We start from the raw sequence: 26084 nt of genomic DNA, 5'->3' as shown, positions 1-26084 counted from the left end.
GGGGTTAAGCTTTGAGAGGGATTAAGCTCCTGTTTTATCTAGTCCTCTTTCTCTATGCTTCACACTTGAAGTTCAAGAAATGAGCTCTCAACTTTCTGCTACACATTCCATGCTTGCCATCTACTGCCATGCTCTTAACCACCACTGTGGACTCGAATCTCCTCGCACTGTCAGCCTAAACAAACTCTTTTAAAAGTTGCCTTGGTCATAGTGTTATATCAAAGCATCCTAAAAGTAATAATTACAAGCATCTAGCCTAGTTATGGGATGTATTCAGCCACATGTGGTCTTCTATCTTTATTGAAAGAATGATAAGTCCTTGTCTTGCCAAAATCTCTGAGTTGTGTAAGATAGGTGAACTAGAATGTCTTCTTTGATGATCTTCCCAAAATTGTCACGATTAATTTGTTTATTTTAAACTCACAGAGTAGGCATATGTGAGTTGTAGGAACTTGTGGGTCTCCTCTTCCCTTGGGGTTGTTGGCCACCAGTTCACAAAGGCAGGAGGAGCAGAAGGGAAGGTCCAAGGCTTGGAAAGCCAAGAGTGCAACAGAAAATGACGTCTGCGAACCACTTTAGGGAGATAGTTCAACTTAATTTGGGGAGTCCTTGGGGAGTGGGTGGGTGCAGTTACCAGGATAAGTATACATAATTGGTTGGAACTAGTCACTCCAGGGATGCTTGATTTACACTTGGCAGCATTCTCCTGTCATATGATTGGGAACACAGTGCCTAATTATACTATAGAAGCAAGGAGGGGGAGAGCTAGCAGGGAACTGTGCCAAAGGCCATATATCAAATGTGTTTAGGGGCACCTACGCCTAAAGACACTTTCCAGATGAGGTCAGACAGGGAGTAGGAGGACTTGCTGCGGAGAAGGTGTCCTCCATCTAGTCCCGAATTCAGAGAGGCTATCCAGACTGGGAGGACTCAACTTCAAATAGCAGGGTTCTTCTGACAGGAACTGTGTTAGGCAAGGGTTGGAGTAACCTGCTGTTGACAAGAAAGTGATTCATATGAAGCCTGTGAGCAGGGATGATTTAGACTCAGAAAAGCTATACACAGAGGCCTCTGCTTTTCATGTCATGTCTGTGGATGTGGCTATACCCTGAAAGTCTGGTATCCACCAAGAGAAGGACCTGACCATGGCATGAGAATGAATTGGGCATGATGAAAGGGAGGAGTTGGAAGAGAATGCTTGGTGTGGGGAGCCTCACTCAGGCTTCAATGAAGGATACAGACTAAATCTTCACAGCTCCCAAGTTCAGCGTGGGTGAGGGACAGAGAAAATTTGTAGAATTTATGTTTAATAAACCTGGTATTTAACTACCTCATACTTCAGCTATAGGCTATGTGATAAGAGGCTGAATGATATCAAGCTGACATCATAATGCCATACTTTAATCTTCTGCCACTTTTGCTCCTATTTGGAAGTCATGAAAAATCCATTTTTGAAAGCTGAGAAGTCCTGAAAAATAAGTTTAAATTGCAGCTGATTACACTGACCTAGGAATCTCGTCATATCTAATTCTTGCATGAAAATGTAACTAGGAAGATGACTCCTGCTGGCTTATAATATGCTTATTTAAAAAAAAAAAGACCACTTGTCAGCACAGAGCCTTGATGTGGATATTTGAATATTATGAAAATGAATTCATAAGCCAAGTCTGTCTGTCAGATGTTTTTAATTTAAATGTCCTGATGGGTGATGAGACTCAGTATGAGGGCATACAAAATTGTCTTATGAAATTTAAAGTCAGAGAACAAGGTGAAAAAAAAATTGACACTTAGTTCATAATCATGTGCCTATTCAGAATTTAAAGTTTCTGGTCAAGAAGGGTTTTGATTTTTCAAATTTGGATTTTTACCACTTGAAGATCAAGTGTCTTTCGATTGACATTAAAGAAAATGGCAGAGATTGTGTCTCTTGTCACAGATCACTTGTGGAATATTAGGTCAGTTCAGGAATCCTACGTTTATTTTGGAGCTTCTGGGCTAGCTTCACTATAAATGCTGATTTCTTATTATGCACAGGCAGTCTTACTGTAAGAGGCCATCTTACTGTAGGAATCTTAGAACCAGTTCCTCAAATACATGTTGAGCTTTTCATGCAGCACCAAGCACTGGTCAATGGCCTTTGACTTATCAGAGACATTTTACTGTAGCTCTTGTCCAGGCCAATACATGGACTTCTTGCTTGTGCCCATGTGATATGTAGCTGTGTAGAAGTCCATGGCTCAAGGACTATGGCCCACTTTGCCTCTGCTTAAGGCTCAGTGAGTCCCATGTTGCTGCCTTTCTAGTTGCTGCAATTTGCCTGTCATTGTGTTGGTGGCATCCTTCCTAACACCATTAATTAGGGGTACAAAATACATAAGCTTCAGTTGGAAGTGGTAAGAATGATAATAATGTAGCCTGCCTGCAAATCAAGCTGTGTTGACATACATCAGATGCAAATATTAGATTTGGAAATCATTTATTATGGATTCCTCTGCTTTGCATGTTTTTCTAGCACTTGGAGTTTTGCCTTTTTAATATTAGATCAATATTAATTTCTTAAGACTATTCTTATTAATATACTGTCTTAGCATCCTCCACAACTTTATTCCTTTTCTCTTTTTTTTTAAATCTAGGTATGCTTTTAAACATTTGTTAAAATTTCATTTGATGAGACTTTTGAGCTTCTATTATAATCTATAGACCTAAGCAATGACTGAAAGTCAGAATCCGTTAAGGAAAGTATAATTAGGAGATATTAGATACATGTGTATGACACATTTAAGTAGTGAAACAGTGTCAAGAACTGTGTGGGGTCTGAGATTTATACTTGACTTGGAAACTTAATAAAGGAGGCCTATTAGAAATGACGGACTTGATTTTCAGTACTCAGCTAATTCCAGTTTAGTGCAGGAAGTTTTAATGCAGTAAGTTAATATTAAGGCATCATTAAAAGAAGAATATTTGGAGGGGTAAACAAAGCATGAGCATCTCTGTGAGCTGAAAGTCAAGGCTACAAAGATATGAATTGACGTGTTTTCACCTTATCAACCTGCACATATGCTTGGTCATTGTCCATGTACTGCTGACTGTTTATTATTTTAAGTAGTAGTCATGGTACTTGTATTGTGTGGGAGCAACTCCATCTTTGGCCATAGAGTTACCAGATAAAGTCCTTCATATTTATTTGCTAAACTCAGCAATAGTACCTTCAATATAGAAAGATTCATTTCTATAGTCAAGGATCCCAAATGTAAAATGTTGCGGGTAAGAATAATTAATGGAAGATAGTTGAGTAAAGAAGCAGATAGACAGAATTTTTTAAGGCATAAAAAATGATAATAGTGCCAGGTGGTGGGGGTGGTGCATGGCTTTAATCCCAGCACTTGTGAGACAGAGGAAGGCAGATCTCTGTGAGTTCGAGGCCAGCCTGGTTTACAGCTAATTCCAAGACAACAAGGGATACATAAAGAAACCCTGACTGTAGTATGCGCTGATTCTGGGATACAGGAGGATGCTGAGTCAGATCTTCCTGGCCTAGATCATTCCTCTACCTCTAGCTTGGGGCAAAGAAGAGAAAAATGTTTCCTGGGTTTGAGAGACATGTAAATTAAGGCTGGGTTTCAAGAAGGCAAATAATAGATTCTATGTGTGTGGCATAAATCACATGTAAAGGAAGAGTGGCTCATAGCAGGTCTATAGCATAAATGACTTTTACTTGTTCCACATAGCCAGTGTGGACTGAGTACCCCAGTGACTGAAATGAATGGTGGAGAAGGTACAGACAGCTGGCTGTTTCTCACTCTCCAGTCCCTGTTCTCCAAGTGTGAAGAACGGGAGAAAAGGAAACCTTTAGTAGAGAGGCCAGTACGGAATATATGACATTCATCCTTCATTTGATTTCTGTTGGACTGTGAGCAAGGAACTGAAGTAGAGAGTTTTCACACACTAACAAGCAGATTTGGATGAGCTTCGTTTACACAGGATAGTGGGCTTTGGTGGAGTGGAATTGATGAGGACAGCTGGGATGAATAAAGCAATGGGCTGGAAATTGTGCACTGACGTTACATTAACCACGGGAGATGGGAGAGATGAGAAACCAGGATATCCAACCTGGTGGGAGTAATTCACAAAACAATATGTGAGGAATTCCGAGGGGATGAGGAACAAAACAGCAACTTAGAAGGCATAGCTTAATATTTTCAAAAGACAGTCTGTGGAGCTTTGCTGATTAATAACTGTCTTCTCTGAGTGCAGTGAAGTCCCTGTAGATAGAATTTAGGCTTTTTATTGTCACTATTTGGAGAAAGTATATGATCCATGGTGGTAAATAGAAAATAAAACAAGTCAATTTTGTTTTTATTGGAATGGAGGATAAATCTGTTGATATGTTCAATCTGCCTTGCTTTGTACTTGACATAAAGAACACTGATGGGCAAAGACTTCTAGCATAACTCCTAAAGGTTAGAAACATTTAAAAAAAAGAGAGAGAGGCAAATGCAAGGTATGTTGTCACATAAGTTTCTGCTGGAGCAAAATGGTGGGAAATTGATAGTATATTTCCAAGTGAGCCATAAAGTCATAAAGCAAATTTTCCAAGGAAACTCATGTTCCAACTTTAAAGCAAGATTGAATCTCAACATTCGCCAGGCCTGGATCATTTAGTTACTCCACTAAGGCTTGTTGTGAGACTTAGAAGTAAGGAAATGTCAAGGAGTCATCTTAAGTTTTGTTCATGTACCTAGAAACATCTTGCCTATCTAGTGGACTTGTCTATTGGACAGAGCATAGGACATTGAGTCAAAATATTCTAAAGACAGATATAAATGAGCAAAATTGGCATTAGGGAATCCTGAAGCTCTAGAGGTATCTGCAAGGGACTGCTTGTTTACTCTAAATTCTTAAGTTGAAATCTTCCTTCTCAATAACATGGTATCGTGAAGTGGATGCTTTAGGAGGTATTGGGTCACAAAATGAGGTTGGCATTTTTAAGAGAATTGGTGCCCTTGGACAAGAGACAGAGGGAACTCCCTCATCCTCCCTTGGCTCTGAAGACATAAAGGAGAAGGTGACAATCTGCATGTTGAAAGGACACTCATTAGGGCTACCTCCTGACCTCACCGTAGCTATGGGAGCTAAAAGAAACAAGCTTCTATTGTTTAGTATTCACATGCTTTCTGTCTCCCTGTGCAAGCCAAACTAGCCAAGATGTTCTGCCAAGCTACCAAGGGTTAAAACTGGTGAGCTTTTATGGCTTTTTAATTTCATGGTTCAAAATATGCTGGATTGAACTCAGTAAAATATATCAATAAAACCAGGTGTGTATATGTGTATAATATTATATATATTTAATGAACACAAAATACTATTGGCTGACCTATAGTTCAAGCATAGTAGTTACATAATTAAGACATTCGCCTCTCTATGTTTGATAGGCACTGAAGAATGTAAATAAACATCGGCTATAGAGAATTTCTTAAAATAGCTCACCGAGCAAACTCGGAAATGTATTGTGTTTATTTATTTTCTTCTTAAAATATTATTTAAAATTTTTGTAGAACACACGTGTTCTGCAATGTAAATAAATATGTAAGAATTCTAGACTTCTTTCACTTGAGGAAGAAGGTTTGTCTGGAGGTAAGGGTATTTTTTGACATGAGAACTGATTATCTCTAAGGCACTCATTGCTCTGAAACAAGTGCTTCAATCCCTCTCTGTTTTATTCATTACTTTCTTTGAAGAACTCTATGTAGGTTAAAAAAAAAATTGGAGTGTAGGAAAAACTCCTGACTTGATGGTTGTGACAAAGAAGACAGAGATTTAGCTATAGGGAGAGAAGGAGAGGGAACAGCGAGCTGGAGAAATCAGGAACCAGGCTGACTCACAGTGGTGTTCCCAAACGGGTTGCAAGCAAGTCACCCGTCAAGCATCTTGCAGCCTGGGCAGTGATGACTTTGGAGGACACGAGCCTGGTGCCCAGAATACAGAGGCTCTTCCAGTTGGAGACCAGGTACAGAGCATCTGTCTCCTCATCACTTATAATTAATTGTGCCTTTAAGTTATCAGCTGTCTAAGGACACGGTGCTAGTAGGAGGGTTGGGGGGTGAAGAAACATTTAGAGTACCGTGGATTTGGGTTTGTCAGTTTTAGAGAGGCTGCAGTACCTACTTTTCTCAGAGATGGTTGGTATTCATAACATAGTTGATTTTTTAAAAGTTCTTTACAGTTGTTTTGGCAAAAACTAGGAAGGAGTGTTTTTATTCATGATTAGACAATTTTCTAATTACTCTTCCCTTTTATCCAAAGCTGACATACACATAATTCTAAGGAAAACAGATTTGACTTTAAAAAAACAAAAAACAAAACAAACAAATAAACAAAACCCCCATCTCACCATTCTATAATTCCTTAGTGAGTTTTTTTGTTTTGATTTTTTTTTTTAATTTGTACTTGTTTTCCTTACGTCACCTTTACATGCACCTGAAAGCAGAGGTGGGAGAGCGTTCCTTAAATGGTTGGTTCTCAGTTGTGCAGTAGATGAACCCAGATTTCAGGGTGAGAATGGGATGCTTTGGCAATGCTCATGATAGCTGGACAGGTCCCATCACCATTTGCCTCCACCCTCACTTATACAGAGACTTTTCTAATAATATATGCTGAGATATAAACTGTTGAATTAATACTTGGTGGCTTGAGTATCATACTGAAGGGATCTGACGTCAGGGAGTCCAGGAACCCCAGGGACTCAACCCCCCAAAGACCTCTGTTGCTTGACTAGACCAACTCCATGACAGGCTTCAAATTTTCACTTTGCCTAACTAGGACAAGTTCCTAACAATTTCTGGAAAAACCACAAGTTATAGACAGCTCATAGGCCACTAATCAGCTTATAGAACAAAATGACTAGATACCATGTTTTTATTACTTCATGGCCTTGGTAAAGAACACAGATGGCCCCATCCAATCAAATTAAAGGCCAACTCCTGAGTAAGAGCCAAAACTTCAGTGACTCAAAACTCCATAATAACCAAAACAAACCACCAGTCCTGAATCCCCTTGTATCCTCTGACTCAATTCTGTCATCACAGATCCCTCCAACTGTCTATAAATTGAGCCTGCGTGCTCATTTTGGGGTTGTCCTCTAGAGAGAAGTGATCCAAGCATGCTAGAATAAAAGCACTCTTTGTTTTTGTATACTGCCTTGGAGTCTTTCTTCAGTAGATCACCCGAACCCTAACAATACTTGGGTATAGCTTGTTTTGTTTATTCTTCACGTGGTCTTCATAAAAAGCTGTGAAGAGATACCTTATGTTATTTATTATTTAGAAGATTGTTTGGAGCTTGGGTGCTATAGTAATGTGTTAAGAAAGTCGTGTGTCAAAGAACAATAAACAGTGAATTTCTTTATGCATTTCCAGATGGTACAAATGACAGGAGTAGACACAGTCAACTTTACTGGCTAGGGCACTTTGATAGGCTGATTTCCACTCAGTGTAACTAAGATGACTCTCAATGACCTGGGCCTTCAGGAACCCATGCCTTATGTAAGACTGGCCCTTTAAGTTCTAGAGAATTTAGTGATTATGAGATGACAGTTGGTTTTAACCATATGTTTTGGGGATAACACTATGCAGTAATCAACAACTAATACAACTCTAGGCACATAATCTCACCCGTGTAACAACCCAGTAAGTAGTTATTATTATGATGACGTTGACACTGTGCTCTGTGGCATTATAGGGACTCTGCTCTGGTTCCTTATCTGCAACTTCTCAAGGGAATTTTTCTGATACTTTCTTCCCTGTTGCTGGCAGTCCTCAAGCAAACAGTGCTCTTTACTCCATCCACCTGCTGTTTCGAGAATCAGCACTTTTTTATTGCTCATATCCTTGACACCTTAGTTTTCAGAATTTCCGAAAAACAAACAAACAAACACTTTCTCCCACTTGAGCTGTGAAATAACCAAACTTGCCTTCCAGATGGTGCTAGATTGAAATATCCCCTGGAGGTATCCTTGCCCTTAAGGTATTTTCCCACACAAAGGTGTCCAAGTTTCTCTGATAATAGTTTTCCTGCTTTTCTAGATTAGTTATTTGTTTTATTTTAATTTTGTTGTTAGTCATCATGGAAAGTATCCAGGAAAGCAGAAAGGGACTATGGACAGAGGAGGTGAGAAGGAACTCTGCAGAGGGGGAGAGTAGGACGGAGGTACTAGGAAGTGGCCAATGGAAGAAAAGGAGAGAGGACTTAAACTGGGCAAGGAGAAATGAGGGCAATACAGTGGGAAAGGAAGAAAAGAGAGATAAATGATGCTGAGGATATTAAAAATGCCATAAGGAAAAATACTATTCTATAAACTTATTTAAAAACATGAAGAGGTATGTATATATGCACACCATATGTATACACACACGTACACATGCACACACATATGCTGTGTGAGAGAGAAGGGAGATAGAAAGAGAAAGGGACAGAGGGAGGGTGGGAGAGAGGGAGAGAGAGAGAGAGAGAGAGGAGAGAGAGAGAGAGGAGAAAATCACTTATAATCTCAGGCATTTGAATGCTTGGTCCCTAGTCAGTGGTGACACTAGGACAGTCTTAGTATTTTTTTGAGGATATAATGTCACTGTGGTGAACTTGGAGACTTAAAAATCATATAGCATTCCCAGTTCACCTATGCTCCCTGTTTGTAGTTTGAGATGTGAGTCCTCACCTTCCAGCTCCAGCTACCTGCACTCCACCATTAGGGACTCTAGCCCTCCGGAACTGTAAGTCCCAAATCAAACTATCCTTCTATGTGTTTTCCTGGTCATGGTACTTTATCACAGCAATGGAAAATTATATAATTATATATATATATATATATATATATATATATATATAATTATAACATATATGTGCATATATGTATATGTACACACACATATGAGTTTTTAAGACAGGGTTTCTTTGTGTAGCCTTGGCTGTCCTGGACTTGATCTGTAGAAAATGCTTGCCTCAAACTCACAGAGACCCATCTGCCTCTGCCTTTCTGAGTGCTAGGATTATACGCACATGCCACCATGCCTGACTGTATATATCGTTTTAAATTGAGGATCACAATGGTATGACATGATAATATGACACGAGATGAGCATGATACTGCTCCCCTAGAGAGTCATATGGTATCGAACAAAACTCCCAATGCCAGGTATGAGCAACTACCTTTGCCTTGTTCAGGGAAGTCTAAGAGACACCTAAAGGATACAAGCCATTGCCATCTCTCTTGGACTTGTTCCCAAACTGAATGGTCAGTTGATGAAAATACCATACACTTTGAACACAGGACTTGGGACTGACATGGAATAGCATTGGAAGTTAATCTTCTAGGGCACGGAGAGTCAATAGTCCTACTCAGGTGTAAAACCGGAACCACAATAATGACCTCTCCGACAAGGTATCTACAAGTGTGCACTAGTGGCTCCTTTACCCTGGGGATAGCCAACAGCTGTTTAACTAGACCTTAAGCCCACATCGTGGGAGTCAATTTACACCTTCACTGTAAACCTAGACCGATACTTACTTGGAGAGGTCATAGACCTGAGAGTAGACTTTATTATTGCCTTTTTCTAAACCAATAATATTTCTAGCTGCACCCTAAATACTTACCCTTGTGCCAGTAGATAAGTGTAGCTTTCTGGCTCTTATCAAACAAGATTCTTTTTGCAACAGATAGAACATAATTCCCCAACTGATAAAAATACAGAAAATAAGTGGCTGTGGGGCACCTAGTCCCAATCAATACATCTACAATGTAACCTGTAAATATTCTTAAGGTTCAGTGAAAATTAAAGATGAGGAGGTGGAAAGATTGTAAAAGCCCGAGGACTGTGACATTTGCTGTGTTTTTTTCTCCCTTGGATATGATGGAAAAGCTGAATTCATGAAATAAAATCAATATAGTTGCCTAAACAAGACATGCTGATGTGGGTGGGGAAAATTTCTCAAGGTCTCATAACATTATGAAGAGCTACAGGGAATCAAGGGCTGCTAGGAGAAAGTGTGGGTCACTTTTCTTCAGGGATGGTATCTCTGGGAGGTTATGCAATTCCATGTAAACATGCCTAACCACATGTGTAGGTGAACAATACTAAATTGACTCAGAAATATATATATATATATATATATATATATATATATATATATATATATATATATGCAACTATAATAGTTAAAGAAGAAGAGGTCACGAGTTTAGGAGGAGGTGTATGGTCCCAGGAGGAATGTGAGTGCAGATGAAGAAGGATGAAAATTATGCAAATATAGTATCATATATGACATTCTCAAACAGGTTAAGTAAAAGAATGGACTTTAGGGTCCAATTTTTGGTGCGTGTGATCAGTGGCCATTTTTCCTGACAAGGTTTCATTTTCTTTTTCCAAGTATAGTATAAGGCTCCAAAAGATAGTTTTTACCTAGGGGTAAGTATTACTCTTTGCCATTTTCCTCATATTATTTTTAAAAATGAGCATACTGCATCTCATTTTTTCTACATATTATTTCTACTAATATCTCATGGCTGACATTCCATCTTCTGCTGGCTACTTGATGAGAACTTCTGAAATCCTCTTATATCATGACCTAACCTAATGAGGGCATAGAGCATATCTAGATTAAAAAACCCACGAGCTCTTCCTGAGACTAAACACCGGTTGCTTATATGAGTGAAAACAAGTGTTTGCAATGAAGAACTTGGCACATTGAAGCTTAACTTTGCCGGTTAAAATTATCAATAGGATTGAGATAACTAACCCCCAGTCCTAAATTACAATGAGGTGTGAATGGAGGAAGAAGAAATATTGCACAACTTCCTACTAAACATTTAGAAATAAAATAACACAACAACAGGCATGTAACTACAGTACAGAGACTTTTAATGTTAACTGAGTTAATGTCTCATGTATTTTGATCTGTGTTAGTAATGTGATGATCAGGGTGGGTGGGTGGATATAACACTTGGGCTGGGACATGGCTGTAAAAAAGAAAAAGAAAGAGGAAAAAAAAAGCCCCCCTCCAACATGGACAGTAATCCCATTCTGCAATTTATAACCTTACCTTAATTTTAGAAATTACTTGACATTTTCTTTTTCATTTCTAAATATCAGCACTGATCGTATCAGCCCATTCAGGAAATTCTTGTTTCTCCTTGTTTTCCAATAGGCTCACACATTACAGTAGTTTAGGGGAATGAAATATCTTCTATCATGAAATATTATACTCCTCTAAATCAAGATTTATTATAGCGGCAGAAAACCTCCACCTGGGGGAATTTTCTGTCATACAAGTCAAAGAATTTCTATTTGTTCTGCCTAGTTTAGCTTCCCTCTCTACTTTGCTGGATAGAATAAAATGATGTGGCGAGAGGAAACACTCACAGGCACAGATCCACTGCCCTGAAAGTGGAAATCGGCAGCCCTCATGACTCCTTTGGCAAGGGACTCCTCTCGAAAAGGGCAGCAATTATAAATAACGTTAGTAACAGTAGCTATAGCTCATTTGTTCTTTTCCAATTGAACCAAGCCAAGAAAAGGTTCATAATGTCTCTGCTAATGTAGGCTAGGTAGGAAAGAAAGTCTAAAGAATTTAGTTGCTTATTAAATTTACCATTATAAACCCCATTGATAATTAGCCAAGCTTTAATATTCCTAAGATTCCAAATTTGTTCTTTGCTTTGGAGCAATAACCTTGGGAGACAGTTTCAATGACAAACAGTAAAAGATGAAGAAACCCCATCAGATGTCGTCTTCCTTCTGAGTATGCAATCAACTGAAGCCCAGTCCTTTCAATTTGATCTTAATGACTAATTTCTCTCCATAGAGAGAGTGGAGACTTGATTACCAGAGGCGGAGAAGGGTAAGGAGGCTGATAGGGAACCACATTCTGATAGGGTGACTGCATTTAATGATTTACTAAAATGCAGCGCTATACCCAGCAGAGAGGAGTCTGAATATTCACATCACAAAGCAACAATTCATGTTTGATGTGGTGGATATGCTAATTAATGGATTGTGCAACATGAGTGTAAATGTCAGTATATCCCACTGTATTCCCAGGACTGTATAAATTATTCTATCCATTCAAACATTTTCAAAAGAAAAAAAAAACCCCAAATATTTACATATTTGTTACCTTAAGATAAATGGTTTAAAAAACCTTAGAAGAAGGCCAACAACATGTTTAATAAGAATATAAAAGCTTTTCTAGAATAAAGGAAATTCTAAATGACGGAACACATTACTGGTTTTCTTACTTTTGGTGTTTGGATACATTATATAAAAGCTATGTGTGATAAAATGGAGTTTTTGAGAAGTGATGACAGTACTGTTTTAAAGCCAAGATCAAAGTGAGTCATGCCTGCTGTGAGAGATTGCACCGTGTCTAGTCAAAGGACAAATTCTAGCAGGTAAGACAGAAAACAATAAAATAGTAATTAGTTCAAGTGTTCTATATTGTCTGAATCTTCTAAAGATACATGTCTTTATAATTGTCCTTGTTCCTGTCTGTATATGTACTTGGTGTAATTATTATTCTTAAGTAATAGTTTCATGCTAAATTATCTAAGCTACTAAGGACAAGATAATAAATATTCAAGGTGATAAGTAATTATAAAAATAACAATGTACTTTCCTGAGTTTGGTAAAACTAGCAAATGAGAACACTCAGATCCCACTATCTCCCTCACTTTTGGTCCAGTTGCTGGCTAGTACTGTTGTCAGCTCAGCATTTTACATCTTACTCTTCCAGGAGGACTTCCTCTTGCAGAGCCTACATCCCTTAGATCTTGCATGTCCGTAGCCCTCCTCTGCAGTTTTCAGGCCTGCTACCTCAGTTCTGGTTGTGATTCTATTTTTGTTTTTCACATCCAGATCCACAGTTACGTTAGTGTTTGGTTATCATGCTGGCACAGCTTTTTTTTTCTCTCTACCCTGATAGTTCTGAACCTTGGCAAAGTAGTATACACTCATTAGTACTCAGACAAGTCCTTTGATCTTACATTCAAGACAATTCACAACATAGACTAAAGCTAGGTCATCTGTTGACTTCTTTTCCTTCTCCTTCTCTTTCTTCTTCTTCTCCTTCTTCTCCTTCTCCTTCTCCTTCTCCTTCTCCTTCTCCTTCTCCTTCTTCTTCTTCTTCTTCTTCTTCTTCTTCTTCTTCTTCTTCTTCTTCTTTTTCTCCTTCTTCTCCTTCTTCTCCTTCTCCTCCTCCTCCTCCTCCTCCTCCTCCTCCTCCTCCTCCTCCTCCTCCTTCTTCTTCTCCTTTTACATTATATTCCAACTGATTTTGTCTTCCAGTGGACTTAGAAAATGAAGTCATTCCTTGTCTGTGCAGTTTTTCTTCAGTGTGTCTATGCTTCCACTGACCAAGCCTTGTCTATGTTTGAGCCCTTGTAACCTGTTCAGATCATTTCTGTTTGCAGTGCTACTCCTGCTTTTAAAGTCAGCTTCTCTGCTAGGCTCTACTTCACTCTTAGGCTATGCACTTACTACATTTTGTTGATTTTTGAGATAATAATTTAATTACAATATTTCTCCTTTTCCTCCCTCCAAACTCTCTCATAATACTCTTTTCCAGCCAGCCTTCAGAATTATGTCTCTTTTTTCATTAGTTGTTATTGCTTGCATCTCTGAATTTGTGTGTGTGTGTGTGTGTGTGTGTGTGTGTGTACATATGTGTTTCTAATTGTAACCTGATGTGTGTGCAGTCTATATAATTCAGACAAACTAAGGACTTCTTTAAGATAATACATATGTATTTCTCATGTTCTTTCTTTGTGCATATTTTAGAGATCTTTAGCATTCCAGTTTTGCTTTTATAAGTGCTCAAATGATGCCTCTGAGGAGAATTCAATGTATCAATTTTATTAATCTAAATAGGATTGTGACATCCTTGTTTGATCTCGGTCTCCTCATACTCTGAGGTAATATAGACTATGGTACTTAGTAGGTCATGAAGATACTTGTAAACAAGACATTTTAGCAGAGTCATTAATATGACTGGCCTAATATTGCTTCTCCTGGCATAGAATCATTGGCAAGGCTAATAAAATCTTTGCTTGATTACATTTATGGGACTGATTAATCTAAACCAGAAAAAGGTCAGAAGCTATACAAGAACTTCTGTTGCTAGAACAAATTTAATCTCCTTAATTTACTTATTTATTTTGTTACTATTAGTGATGACAATGCACTATTTTCCTGGACTTTTTGCATGGTTTTAAATACTCTGGCTATTCTGTTACCTACTATTAAAAATAAGTATTCTAGATGTTTAAATATATCATAAAAATATCCCTGCAATTAAACTTTTTAGAGGCTATATATATCCTACTTTACCTTTTGCATGTGGAAAATTACTTGACTACTTGTAAACAGTCTTGGAGTAGAAAATAAAGTTCTTATGTATGTGGGCAGAGTGAGTTTCATATGGATCAATTAGCCAATCAGTAAATGTAGAAACTTAAAGATATATGTCTCAAAATAGATCAAAATCCACCGAGAGCTAAAAGCTTGGACCAACACAGAATGACTTTTAATTCAGAGATTGCATTGGGGAGTTTTGTATCATTCCATTAAGTTAGCCCCCATTACTTGGACAATCTATAGCACTGTTATAAAACAACTTGGGGAGGAGACACCATTATTTTCTGAAACAGAAAAGAGAAAGGTGATACACAGATTCAACAGAAAGCTTTCACTCCTGGACAGGCTTGATATTTACTTATTTAGAGAGAGCATTGCCGTGCAGGGCAAAGGGGGAAAGTTCTTAGAAAATAAACTGAAGAGTGCCCAAGCCTGGCTGTGCCCAGGCAGAGATAAAGAGCTTCTTAGTGTAGCTGCTTACTTATACTCTTCTCAGTAGGGCATCCAGAATAAGATAATCAGGTGTAAGGGAAATAATATATGCAAATTATATAGCACCCTGCCTGGTACCTGGGCACTTAATAAGTATTAGTGTTTATTGGTAAATATTAATAATAAAAATGACATATTATGAAATTTTATTTTAAAAAATAAGGTTATATTGTTTTTAATGGATAAGTGTTTGAGCTATTGTTAACATAAACAATGATACAGTAGGTAAATGTAGCACAATTTGCTCCCTCATATGCCTTTTCAAATAGAAACAATATAAATCATATATGCAATTTAAAATTCTGATGACTATATTAAATAAAAAGAAAAGCAAAATTAAATTTTAGTGTTGGTTTAAATATTACATTTAACCCAATGTTTCTAAACTGTTATTTCAATGTTGAATTAAAATAAGAGATTATAAAAAATATTGTTTTCTTTCTAAAGTAGTACTTGAGGTTTTGAAGTTCGCATGTATCTTGGTTAGAGTTTTTATTGCTGGTGAATACACAACATAACCACAGCAACTCTTATAAAGGAAAATATTACATTGTTGCTGGCTCACACATTCAGAGGTTTAGTTTACTATTGTCATGGTGGGAAGGATGATGGCACACAGGCAGACATGGCACTGGAGAAGTAGCTTAGCATTCTCCCTCCAGATGCTCAGAGAGCAGGAAGAGACAGCGAGCCACTTGGCCTGGCTTGAACTAACCTCAAAACCCAGCCCCTAGTGGCAAACTCCATCCAAATAGGCCACACCTACTCCAACCTCCTAATAGTGGCACTTCTTATGGGCCTATAGGGGCCATTTTTATTCAATCCAAACAGCATGTATTTCACATTTGCAGGGAATCTCAAGTTTAAACATTCCCACATTAAATACTTCGTAACTACCTGCAACATGTGGTTCATCTCCTGGACTATGCAGATCTGTTTATAAATTTAAAATTTTGCACCTGAATTCTTATCTTTCCAAAGGAAGGTATTTGTGAGATTTGTCATGCCCATAGGGATTTAAAGCATTATTCCACACCAAAAGTACAACTCAGGGAAATTTTAAAATCTATAGAAGTGATTTTACCTCCCTCCCTCCCCTCTTTTCCCTTCTGGGAGGATATTCCTAATGTAAACACACAGAAGCAAAAGTTCGCCTTTGGATATTTAAAATGACTTATTATTTTTATTTTTAATTATGTGTAAGGATGTGTCTGTGTGTGCAGGAGTGAGTGCACATGGACACAGGCAAATGTGCTTGTGAGTGCAGATGTCCATCTGATGTGGGTGCTTGGGACCAAACTCAGGTCCTCTGCAAGAGCAACGTGTACTGCTCTTAACCACTAAGCCATCTCTCCAGCCCCAAGAAACAAGAAATTTTAATGAGAGTGTGCTAGGGACTATCTTTTTTCCCAAAAAAGATCATGTACCTTGTCTTTGAGAGAACAGAAAACTCAGTGCTAGCCAACACTTTTGGCATGGAGGCCAGGACCACAATGTGACTTCTAGAATGGGTTTTGGTCCAAGTGGATACTCAATAGATATTTGGAAATTGGCTTATTCTACTATTGTCTTTAGGTTTCCAAAGAACTAGAAACTTGATTCAAACCTTGTCATTAGCCATTCTTCTTTGTCCAGTAGCAACAAATATGAGGAATTTTGACCTCATCATATTCTTTGTTGACATTCCAAGGTAAAGCCACAAGGGAATAATTCTCCATAACATCTTGTCATTATCAACTTAAAACATCTATCTTGACATAAAAACATCTTAACGCCTAAACAACTAAGCTTCATTGTAAGACTAAGCTACCTTGTCTTCAACCCCATCAGAGACTTGAGAAGGAATAAGCTTGATTACCTGAGTACGCCGGGAGAGCAGGTTAGTAGCTTTCCAAATGAGAAGATGACAGAGACAGTTTTCTACCTGAATAGTCACCCAAAACTCTCTACAATGTTGGAGCATCATCTTCAGCCTTCTGGCCCAATATATCTGACAGACATATTTGTGAGGCAGGGACTATTGAGGACTTGCTTACTCTGTCTTGGCAGAGTTTAGCCGTTGACTTTACCTGAATCCAAGCTTGCCCTTTTTAAGGCAGAATTCTGTCGGTGATAGAAATGAGGACATTTTATAGGCACATAGAGTGTAAAGGGCTTTGAATAGAGCCAGTAAATAAGCTTTATTCTCCACCCAAGCATGGAACCATTGGGAAAATAGTTACACTGATCTGTCAAATAAAGGGGGAAATTCCTTGAAGACTGTGGCTCAATGGTGGAAGAAATGCACCTGCTAGAACTGGTGCCAGCCTCCCCAGATGTGACCCACTCACTAAACCTTCAGTGTTATGCAGATATAGTTAAAAGCACCTTCCGACTTGGAAATCGAGTCTACTGATCTCTCCCTGCCAAGCAGTGGATACACAGTGGCAGAGAGGAGGAGGGAGTGGTACATTGAAAAGAAAGAACCCTAACTGGCATAGTCGCTTAGGAAAACTCTGATGAGTGAGGGAGACACATTCCCACCAACTCCATGTTTTTGTTCCTTTAAAGCCATATGGAATACAAATTAGCCGGTAGTTCCCTGGGAAGGTGACTATGTGTCTCACTCATTAGGACAGTGCTGTTGCCATTGTCTACTATGCTACTCTGCTACTACAGTGCTAATGAAGCCATTGTCTCAGAGTGCCATCAGGACTCCTGGGATTGGGAGTGGACACCAAGCTTCCATTCAGAAGCCCATCGAGACAAAGGGAAATGGTGGGCTACTTACATTAGCTCCTGGACCTTGTTCTCAATGCTGAGAGGTCACCTTTATATCAAGGCTATTATACTTCTCTTTCCTATTCTATATAGGCAACTGCTTACCAGAGGACACAATGAGGTCACACGAAAGCTTAGAGACATTCCCACAACAAAGTGCCACCGAAACATAGTCCTTTATACTACATCATCCTCATCAAAAGATCAGGGGACAATAATGTTCAAAGAGTAAAATGATAATGAAATTAAACCTCAGAGTTTTAAAATAAAATCCAAGAAAATAAACTTCCCAAATCAAATTTCCTTTGGCCTTGTGAGTTATATGCCAAAAAGCTTTGAAGTTCAATTTTTCCTTTATAAATATATATATATATATATATATATATATATATATATATATATATATATATAAAGAATCTTTAAAAAAAAAACCTATGGTCCTGAGGACCACTTGTTGACTCTTTGTATACCTATCCCAAGTTCAAATACATTCCTCTAAACTATAGCTGCCAGCACAGTTATGTAATTTTGGGAGAAAACCTGTGGCAGCGCTATGATACAGATCAGAATCAGACATATCTAGCCACTTCCTCTGTCTGGGGGTCAGGAAACCATTTAACAAAGTAAACTGCTAAGATTGTGTGTGTGAAGGTATTTCATGTTTCTTCATCTCTATAATTTTAATTTGTGAAAGGATCCAAATCAGTGGTTCTCAACCCAACTATCTTGTCCCATTGGACCAAAGTCCAATTTCAGAGCTATTTAAGAGCTCTCTATTGCACCTCTGTTTTATACGCTAATGTACCTGAGGCAACTGTATGCTATAGAATTACATGGCTTTGTACTTTATTTTTCAAATTGAAAAATGTTACAGTACCAACTCAGTAGATATTCAAAGAGCTATTGTTGAAAAACACTTTATAATATTCATTTTATGTTCCTTTTCCCATTTTTGTAGTGGCAAAATTCTAATTGTACAATATTTGCAGCACTAAACATTGATGATAGCAAACCTAAAGAGAATTTTATGAATCAGTTCTTGCTGATGTATCAACCTCTCCTTTTGAAGGAAGGAGGTAATTAATGATTGCTACATTTTTCCCCTCATGTATTTAGTTAGAAACAGTTGATGGCTTCGCGTTCACACATACCATCAAGAAGTGTACCAGCCTCCAGAGGCAACCAAGTTGAAGGCCCTGAAGATTTGAATCTCTTCTCTGAACAGGTGTCAACCAATCTGGGAGCACATTTACAAATGGTATCCTGCTGTCAGCCCATGACGCCTGGTTGTTTTTTCTAATCTTCATGGGAAAAGGTTTCATCCATTGGGATAATTGTAGCTTTTTAACACATTTCACTGTAATTAGTGTATCTGCATGTCAGTGTTTTCTTGCATATTCCCTGATTGAGTTGGAGACCGTTTTACTTCTCCCCATGACCCGTCAAAGATAAAGAATTTGTTTACTGTAAATTGCACACCACTCACTCCTGTATGCCATCTGCCACACTTAACTGCACGGTGCTACAATTTTCTAATAATAGCTCTTTGAACTTAAGAAAAAATAGTCAGAGGTGTTAATCAGAAATGTTAGGGGAATATTTACCCTATCAAGCTTTGCTTCTTGGTGAGATTTTTACTTTGGTGTGTTAAAATTATATTGTATTTTTGTCTAATAGGTTATAGCTAAGCAGGGTTCAGAGAGCCCTCTGAAAGGCTGTCATCTAGCATAATTGTGAAAGGTGTGGATATAAGAGAAGGCAGGAGGTTTTATGTTTCAGAAAGCAATTTGGGTCTTTAACATGGATCTTATGGTCAGGTCACCTGTCAAATTTTTTTTTTAATCTTTCTCATTGGGGATGCCTTATCTTTTTTACTGTGTTGACTCCTTGCTTCAACTTAACAAAAAAATTGGCAATAGTAGGTGGTTTTCATAATTCAGAATACTTGCTTTATTGGTCAAGGTTCTTTAGAAGGACAAAGCCAACAGAATGAATAAATATGACAAAAAGAGAATTTATGAAATTGGTTTGTAGCATGGAAGCTGGGTATCTCAACCATGGCTGTACACTGGAGAAGCTCAGAGCCTGGTAGCTGCTCAGTTCACAAGGGTGGGTACCTCAGCTGAAGGACTTGAAGGTACCAGGAAGGCTGCTCATCTTCAGTCCATGTTGAAAGGCTGAAGAAGCTAGTTTCTGATGGCCAGCAAGGATAGCAGCATCAACAACTACTAAGGGAAGGGACAGATGCATTCCTCAGCAGGAAGCAAAGAGAGACACGCAAGTGCACTGTCTTTTCCTCAGACCTCTGAAGGAACGGGTTTCCCATTCCAGAATGAACGGGCAATGAATCCTTCCTGGAAATGCCCTTGTAGATCTGCCCTGAAACATTTGTCTCTTTCTGGATTCCCTAGCTATCCAAGTTGACATCAAAGTTAAATTAATTGTCATAGCCGCCATATTGGAAAACAAAACCCAGAAAGTTACTTTGCTGGATTATTAACTAACTTAAGACCTTGAAGGTTAACATCTCTATAAATCCAGGCCTTCCTTCAAGTAAACAAGTTTATTTAGCAATGGCAGTATTGGATGGCTGCAGGAGGACTCCATTGGATAGAGTTTCTCAGAGCCTCTTAGAAAGAATGCCATCTGCCTTCCAGTAGCCTATTTACTGTCATGGAGTAAGAACAGTTAATTTCTTTTCTTTATGGAATGAAATAAAGTAAAAACTGATCTGAAAAGATGGCTACGTGGGTGAACCTGCTTCCTACTAATCCTGAAGAATGGAATTTCTTCTTCAGGCCCCACAGGAAGAAAGAGAGGAACCGACTCCTGAAAATCTTTATCTGACCTTCACACCTGTGCCATTGCATTCACATGGACAGACACAAAGGAAACATATAAAAATGTGATAAAAAACAAAGCAAAACCAGAAAACCCTCTGCATTTCCACTCCTTTGTAATGTCCTGCAGAACATGGCTCCTTGAGAATGCTGTGCTTTCATTACATCTGTCTTAGAGGGCACTGTGTGGTGGAGGGAAGCCAGCTGGCTGGGCTTGAAGGGCAGGTTGAATCCCTTTTCCAGCATTTAATATTTATGTTCTCTCATATATCCCCAAACATTTGAGGATATTGATGTTACGACTTTATTTTGTTATCTCTGAGTCATTGCACTGCCAGAGCCCTCATTTAACTAACTGTGATGAAAGAGCATCCCAGATAGTCTGTCCTGCAGAGGACAAGCTGTAAACTTTGCCTTTGAAATTTATCTTTTGTACTTTGATATTTTTGTTACGAAATGTACCCTGTGCTTCACAAGCTTGTGGATAAAATGGAATTGCCTTTATATTTATGACCACACTTCAGTGGCTGTAAAAACCTCATCTAGCCTTCCAGCAAAGTTCCCTTCCCAGATTTTTCCAAGACCTTCTGGGAATGCTAACCCCTAACCATGAGTCAGTTATGTTAGAAGCTCAAATCTAATGGTTGTATACACTAGGTGTTCCTCCATTAGGAGCCCTAGCTTATTTGGAGCCCTTCTCTTGAGTTGCTGAGAATAGCTTCAGGGCTCTAGGAAATTCCCAGAGACCAGACTTGATCAAATGCTTTTTCTCCTGGTCTGTATGCATTCTGTGCGTATCTCTCACTTGTATAAAGAAAGAAAATCCCAATCATTCAATTTTACCAATAAAGACTCAAAAGCCAGACGCCTGGGTGAAAACCTGCTAGCTCAGAGAGGCAGAGAAAGGCCCCAGCTGACTTCCTACTCAGCTGATGGCCCAGATGTAAAAAAAAACTCTTCCTACTTTGCTCATGTCCCAGAAGGAAAAAACTCTTCTTACTCAGCTCACGTTCCAGAAAGAAAAAGCTCTTTCTCCATCTCTACGCTGCCTTTAATACCCTTCAACTCAATCTTCCTTTTTTCTACTTCCTCTGTGCCTCTCTATTCATCCTGTGACTTCCTCTCAATGTGCTCTTTTCCCCCATTTTCACTTCCTGTCAATCTGGTTTCTTGTGGCTTCTCAGTCACACATTTCTTTTCTCTTTTGCAAGAAAATAATTTTAGGTGATTTTGTTCTTTTAGCTTATTCATTGTTTTGATTGGTTGGTTATGGTTTCTTGCAAGACTAGGGATGACCAAGGTCTTATGCATGATAAACAAGAGTTCTACCCCTAAGTAATATTAGTAGGCTTCTTTTTACTTCTTATTTTGAAACAGGGTCTCATCAAGCTGCACAGGCTGGCCTTGAGCTTATTCTATTGCCCAGATGATCCTTTAGTTAACACTCCTTCTGCCTACACCTCCTGAGTGGCTGAGATTGCAAACATGTACCACCAGACAAGATTCGATCCTTGCTTTTAAGAAATTCATGATCAAAAGAAAATACTCAGATAACATGTGTGAGTGCACACTACACTATCAAGATCATGAAAGGATCTGAGATTTCACCTGAGTTTAAACCTTAATCAATGATTCTGCTACTGTTTCATACATGATAGCATACAGGTTCTGGGTCAGAGAAAGGACTCTATCACTCACAACACAATGACAAAGTAAGCTCACTCCCTGTAGATTTCTTAGCCACACACCAAGTTCCACAGGAATGAAATGGCTATTATGAACAAGGCTGCTATGAACCTAGTTGAGCAAATGTCCTTGTTGTGTGGTGGAACATCTTTCTGGTATATGCCCAGGAGTGGTATAGCTGGGTCTTGAGGAAAAACTATTCCCAATTTCCTGAGAAAGCACCAGATTGACTTCCAAAATGGTTGTATATACAAGTGTGCCCTCCCACCAGTATGAAGGAGTATTCTCCTTTGTCCACATCGGCATTATGTGTTGTCACTTGAGTGACATCTGACAAGTGTAATATGAGATCTCAGAGTTGTTTTGCTTTGCATTTACCTGGTGACTAAGGATGTTGAGCAAGTGTTTCTTGCCCATTCCATATTCCTCTACTGAGAATTCTCTGTTTAGCTCTGTACCCCATTTTTTAGTTGAGTTATTTGGGTGGGTGGTGTTTAATTTCTTGAGTTCTTTATATATTTTGGATATTATCTGTTTGTCAGATATAGGGTTGGTGAAGATCTACTGAATGGATAAAGAAAGAATGGTACATTTACACAATGGAATACTACTCAGCTATTAAAAACAAGGAATCTTGAAATTTGCAGGAAAATGGATGGAACTAGAAACAATCATCCTGAGTGAGGTAACCCAGACCCAGAAAGACACACAGGGCATATACGAATTTATAAGTGGATACTAGCCCAACATAGATCTGCTCTGAGAAACTCAACCCAGCAGGGGATTGGTACAGATGCTGGGACTCACTGCTGGACTCCAGATGAGAGCGGTATTGAAGAATGGGGGATGGATGGACCCAGAGGATTCAGGAGTCCCACAAGGGGACCATCAAGGCTGGTGGATCTGGACCCAGGTAAAAACTGTTGCACCAACCAAGGACAACGCATACAGTAAACCTAGACCCCCTGTTCAGATTTAGCCAGTGGATAGCTCATTCTCCATGGCTGTGGGGACTGCCTCTGACATGAACTCTGGTGCCCCAGATTTGGCCACTTCTCCTTAGTGGGGAGGGCTGGTGGGCACACAGAAAAAAGGAAAGCAGGCTATCCAGATGAGATTGATAGGATGTGGTCATATGCTGGGGGAGGAGGTCCTCTTCTGTCAGAGGTCTAGGGGTGGGAAATAGGGTGGAAGAGGGAGGGAGGGTAAGAATGGGGAGGTGCAAGTGAGGGGATAACAACCAGGATGTAACCTGGATAAATTATAATAAAACATTAAAGGATGAAATGGTAGGCAAATGTGCACCCTCTTGGCTTTTACAACCACAGAAAAGGTGTATATGTGAGAAGCTTACACTAAGAAAGGCTGCTAGCAAAGTTGCCCAGCTTTCACCTGATAGGTCAAACGATTATCATCATTGTTAAAATTAATTAGGGAACCACTTTCCCTCCTTCCCACAGAAGGAAAAATATCTATGATGGTTTGTTGTTCATAAATCCTTTTAAAATCATACCTTAAGAACAAATCTCTCAATCTCTTTGATGAAATAAAAATTGATCCCCAGATGAAAGCCCCAACTTCTAACAGTTAACAGTGGGATATATTCTGTAGATGATCCATGGGTGCACTAAAGAGGAGTTAAAAAAACAAGGGTTTATATCTTAATTTGATGTAATTTGACAAAAAGAGGAAAACCCTAGACAGGGAACGTTTGGAATGAGTAGGGCCATCTGCCATTGCTCTGAGATGCGGGGCTGCTTCCATTGTTCTCTGGGGCTTCATTTCCCAGATAGTCAACATGGGAAAAGAATGACCCACGGCTTCTCTGGCAAAGTTGCTTTGGAATAAATTACAGCTAACTGGTAAACCTCCTGGGATCTATTTCTCTCAGCAGTCCCAAACTTTATATTTCAAAGTTCTCTGTCACCTTACAGCTTCCATAATGGTATAATAGTAGATCTTAAGAAGGGCACTTTCTCCCTAGGTAAGAGAAAAAAGTAACTTGTGAGTTTTAATAGTTTATCTTTTGCCTCCTGTAGGGAATATCTATAGGAAGGCCCAGTTCAAATACATGTAAGTAGAGAGACAGAATTTTAGAGCCAAAAGTTACTCAGATACATATATTTGGCTTTCTCTCTTTTTTCCTCTTTTAAAAATGTCTTTTATTTTTCCCATAAGTTATTCTAGTGACAATGACCACACTTTGCTGAAAATGCAGGAAAAAGTTGAGGCTTTTTCTTTAGGTTGTTCACACAACGGTGCCCATGTGGTGTAATGCTCAATCACTTGCACCACACTAAGGAAAATTTTAACCCTGAGGGAACTGCAAGGTGGTAGTGAGGGACTGTGATTCAGACAAGAGCATCACAAATGAGTTTCAAAGGAGGTACTTATTGAGCCAGGCCCTGAAGGTTGAGTATGGGGTAGCTAGGGAATGAACGGGTTTGGAGGCAGTTAAGCTGGAGTGGTACGTCAGACCAATCCAGAGCTTTATGTGCCATGCTAAGCAGTGTGACTCTTAATCCAATAAGTAACAGGGAAATTCCTAAAGATATTGATCAAGATATTCTTGTGATCAGATATGTCTTTTAAAATGACTACATAAGCCCAATGAGGAGAAAGTATGGAAAGATAAAGTGCTGGAGAAGAGGAAGCAATGAAAATATTGCTACAGCAAGCTATGCAAGAGACTGTCAACGATCTTCCTCTTGTTGTTTCACTGATTGAAAGCCATTCCTGGTCATAACAGCAACACCAGTGGAATTGGTAGATGATGGAAAAAAGTGGGCATGGAAAGGGATTTGAGCATGATTTTGAGGTTGGTGTTCAGGCAAACAAGGCAGACCGGCTGTCATCAAACCAAGATGTTGAGAATAGGATCTTTGTAACAAATCTGAGATTATCTTATGCTGGGACATTGGGACATGCTGTGACTTCTTAATAATTATGCAGAATCATTGGGACATACAGATTTGGAAATTTTTTACTTAGCTATTTACTGCTCAATCAAGGTTCATTCTAATTTTCCTCATATCTCATTTCTGTGGTCCATTTCGAAGTTGTAATGCTTGAGTACTGGATAGGATTTTTGTGAAGCATTTTGGGTTCCCAGAGTATGTACCCATAGTCTGAATTCTTGTGCAAATAGAGGTCGTTCTTTTATGCAAATCTTTGCATCAGAGCAAATGTGGCTGTAGGTTATCATATGCCCTTCTGTGAAATCCATTCAATTCAATGGTTCTCAATCTCCAAAGTAGTTTTTAAGAAATTTGCTTCCTTTCTTCCCACTGCTGGAAAGGCATTCATGGGCTAATGTGCTCAGCATTGTCAAGGCTCCCTTTAGGTTGCACAGCACCTTCCTACATCTGTTATACCTGGAAATTGTAGATTCATAGGCCGACAAATTATGAGGGATCTGGGATGGGTTGAATAGGAACGGCCCCATAGACTCATAGATTTGAATGCTTGGTCACCAGAGTGCGCCACCATTAGGAGGTGTGGTCTTGTTGGAGGAAGTGCGTCACTGGGGGTGGGGTTTTGAGTTTTCAAATGCTCGGGCCAGGCCCAGTGTCCCTCCCTGACTGCTGCCTGCCCATCTGGATATAGAACTCTCAGATACTCTCTAGCGCCATATGTGCCTGCGTGTTGTAATGCTTCCCAAGAGATGAACTGTAAGCCAACCCCAATTAAACGTCTTTTTTATAAGAGTTTCTATGGTTATAGTATCTTTTCACAACGATAGAGCATTAACTAAGATGGTATCATATTTACATTTTTATAGGAAGTGTTTTGATTAAAGCTCCCCATACATCTCTCCCTCCCTCCTCTCCTCTGCTCTTCTCTTCTCTAATATTTACCCTGCCCCTACTTTTACTTTTACTTAGGTGCGTCCTTAATCTCTCACTGC

General features: G+C 39.0%; 1 long non-coding RNA gene across 1 annotated transcript in view; it reads left to right on the top strand.

The window, feature by feature from the left end:
- The window catches only part of LOC311599439, a 61653-nt gene that overhangs the window by 27156 nt on the left and 8413 nt on the right, over positions 1-26084 (top strand). The gene's annotated exons all lie outside the window — the stretch shown is intronic.

The sequence above is a fragment of the Acomys minous genome, assembly GCF_964271855.1.
Source record: "Acomys minous genome assembly, chromosome: 6".
Taxonomy (NCBI): Eukaryota; Metazoa; Chordata; class Mammalia; order Rodentia; family Muridae; genus Acomys; species Acomys minous.
The sequence above is the reverse complement of the archived record's forward strand: the minus strand, read 5'-3'. Positions and strand labels throughout refer to the sequence as shown.